General features: G+C 46.9%; 1 protein-coding gene across 1 annotated transcript in view; it reads right to left on the bottom strand.

Annotated features, from left to right (window-relative positions):
- The window catches only part of Fgf23 (fibroblast growth factor 23), a 7613-nt gene that overhangs the window by 3899 nt on the left and 467 nt on the right, over positions 1-3247 (bottom strand). The gene's annotated exons all lie outside the window — the stretch shown is intronic.

The following is a 3247-nucleotide window of genomic DNA, read 5'->3' as shown; positions in this document are numbered from 1 at the left end:
TTCCTTCCTTCCTTCCTTCCTTCCTTCTCCTTCCTTCCTTCCTTCCTTCCTTCCTTCCTTCCTTCCTTCCTTCTTTCCTGTCCCTCTTAAGCACTCTATATGTTTTAAATTCTCATAAACTGTTATAATGTTAAAATAAACATCATTATCATTTAGTAGCTGTTGTCATTTTAATAGTTATTGGAGCATCTTTAAGAGACAAAGAGGGATTCGCACTCAGGGCAGTGATATCTTCCTGCCCTGCAGCTGTGGCCTCCGACAGGAAAAGTGATGAAATGCCACGGGGACATACAAAAGGTGATGAAATTGCCCATGAGGGATTCTGGTCCCAATGTGGCTCCTTAAGAACCTTGTGGCCTTGGGAATGTCATCACTGCGGCCCCAGTCTCTGAACCAGTCTTCACTGTGACATGAGCATAGCATAGCCGTTCCTGCCTGCTTGGTAGGGGTCCCACCAATCAGGAGGGATAATGCTTGCAAGAGCGACTTGGCAGCTGACCACTTCCGCACCCTTACGCCTTGTCAGCCTGCCTGGTGGTGGGAGGCACTGCAGGCAGTGAGCACAGTACCCTCACTCTAGGAACAGTCCTGATGGAAAGCACACTGCAGGGTGAGTGGCTACCAGAGGGGGCACTTTCGAATGAAGCCAACAGCAGTCAGCAGAAACGTTCACTTGGTCAAGCACATGCTAAGCCGCACACTGAAGGAAAGGAATGAGCAACTCTTTCCTGCCATTTCCAAAAAGTGAGCTTACTGGGGAGTGGGAAGCTGACATTGTTCATATTAGAAAAAGATTACCAACCCCGGGGAAGCCCCAAAACCCTTCTGAGTTCAGGGGAGCTTGGGCGCCTTTGGGGCAGATCATCCCATCTTGTTAAGACCAATAACCTAAACAGGAGTTGGACACTCAACTCTTAACCAAGAACTTACTACAGCAAAACTTTACATTGAGACCGTAGAAACTGCTGCCCTGTTTTGTCTCCTTAAAGACGTGATGAGAGGCCCTGACCTCCGGGGGCACTGAACATACGTGGTTCAAAGAGGTACATGCAAAGAAGACCATCATTCATATGAAATAAAATAAATAAGATTGGAATAAAACCAAGTTTTGCTATAAATAGCTAATTAATTAGGGGGATGATTATATTAATAATACGTAAAGATAAGAACAAGATAAAGATAAAGTCTGTTTTTAGGGAAATACACATAGCTGAGCAGTACTTCAGGTCCAGGTCCCCACCCCCTAAAAAGGAAAGCTTACACAAGATAAAATCACACACAAAAGCTGAAGTCAGGGCAGTTCATTGTACTGCCTCTCAGCCACCACGTCCATTGCTCCAGGCTTCCTCCAGCCCCTGTGTCTGTCAGCACCCGAGGAAAAAGGCCTGCCATTCGGGCTGCTTTCAAAGCAGGCTGATACCATACATCCTCCCCCTAGCCAGCCTGGACTGTTCCAGACTGACTTCTTGGTCTCTGCAGAGGCCCTCCAGCAAAGGAATTCTATGATTCTATGCGTTCTCTATTTATAAGCAAATTCCCAATCTCTGAAACCAGAATAGTTTATCCTTATGCCCTGCCCAGCGTTTGAAATCACATGTGGTCTTGCAGCGGAAGTCGGGGCAGTCTTCCAGGGGAGGAGCCCAGTGGTGCTTCCTAAAAGTTCGATAGTCCGCTGGGAAATGAGAAGTCCATGAAGAACTATGTCGTTTGCAGTGACGGGGGCTGGGTGGTCAGGCACCTTGGAGGTCCTGTTTCACAGAGCACAAGCAGTGCTGGGGACCCATGAAGTGTACCCGGATTTATTGCAGGTTCTCCCCATCAGGTCCTGACTTCCAAGAAGGAACTCTAGGGTCCTGCTTTACCCCCTTGAGTCCTGGACGATGCTTGGTATTTGGAGAGAGCCTTTCTCCTCCTCACCTCACATACCAGTGTAGCCCTTGAACAGGTGTAAGCTGCTGGCTTTGTGTGTGCCTGTATTTAGCTGCTAGATTTAAGGTCTATTGATCATAGCAGAGAGAATGTCATGCATGCAACAAGGCCACATCTAGAAACTGCGTTCACCCATTACAACAGCAGAGGATAACATAACCCCTATAGAAAGTTCTTCAGTGAAATGCAGATCGTTACTACTCTGAATGCTCTAAGTGAACCCAGTTACATCCTCTGAACTCCTCCAGGGACTTTTTAGATTTTGGCTTGTATTTCACATGCCTGGCTGTCTTGTCTTCACGCCTGTGCACCACATGTGTGTAGGTTTTGGTTTTTCTTTCATGTGTCTTGCTGTCTGGTCTGCGTGCATGTCTGGGCACCGCATTTCTGCAGTGCCCTCGGAGGTCAGAAGAGGGCATTGGATCTCCTGGAGCTGGAGTTATGGATCGCTGTAAGCCACTACTCGGTGCTGGACTGAACTTGGCTCCTCTGCAAGAGCAGCAAGTGCTCTCAGCTGCTGAGCCACCTCTCCAGTCCTCCTTGGAATACTTCTTACATGACTGCTAAAATAGAAACCATGTTTGCCAATACCCATCTCTCATCTCTCTATTTTCTATATACCAGCCCTTATGCTTGAAGGGGCTCTTATTTTAATACATGTAATTGATTGACATTTGTGGCTGGTGATCCAATTTTCCATAGACTCTATCCTTAAGAATATTCCAGGTGTTTCACGGCACCAGGGAGTTCACAACCAGTCCAGTTTGTTAGCAACTAAACACATTTCAACTTCCCAGAGAACCACCAACTCCCACAAGGAGCACCCAGCATACCCGTTAGATAGATGCATACAGTCAGACTTGTCAAGGAAACATATCTTAGTGGACTCTCTGTAACACATGCCCCTTGAGAAGGTTTTGTTTTGAAACAGAGTCTTGCTTTGCAGCCCTGACTAGCCTGGAGCTCACTATGTAGACCAGGCTGGCCCTGCATTGTATTAAGGATGTGCCTAGCTCTTGAGAACGTATCCTAGTCAGAATACTAGATCTCGGAGTTGAAGAGTCCCTGTTTCATCTATTTTAGATCTTGGGCTCCTGGGATCTCCCCCACTGTCCCCAACTGTCACATTTCATCATCTGTGGCTCTGTCTGGGTTATTCTCTTTGAGTCTTGTCTCTCTATCCATTTTCCCTCCGATTCCTAGACAGAAGGAAAGAAAACTGTCTCGTGTCATTGGCAGTGATTATTTGGGTTGAGAAAAACCTGTAAGTCCAATTAAGGAGGAGGAAAAACATCTTCCTCTCAGATTCTCCCCCCCC

The sequence above is a fragment of the Microtus ochrogaster genome, unplaced genomic scaffold, assembly GCF_000317375.1.
Source record: "Microtus ochrogaster isolate Prairie Vole_2 unplaced genomic scaffold, MicOch1.0 UNK1, whole genome shotgun sequence".
NCBI classification, from domain to species: Eukaryota; Metazoa; Chordata; class Mammalia; order Rodentia; family Cricetidae; genus Microtus; species Microtus ochrogaster.
Note: the sequence above shows the minus strand (reverse complement) of the source record. Positions and strands in the feature narration are given on the sequence as shown.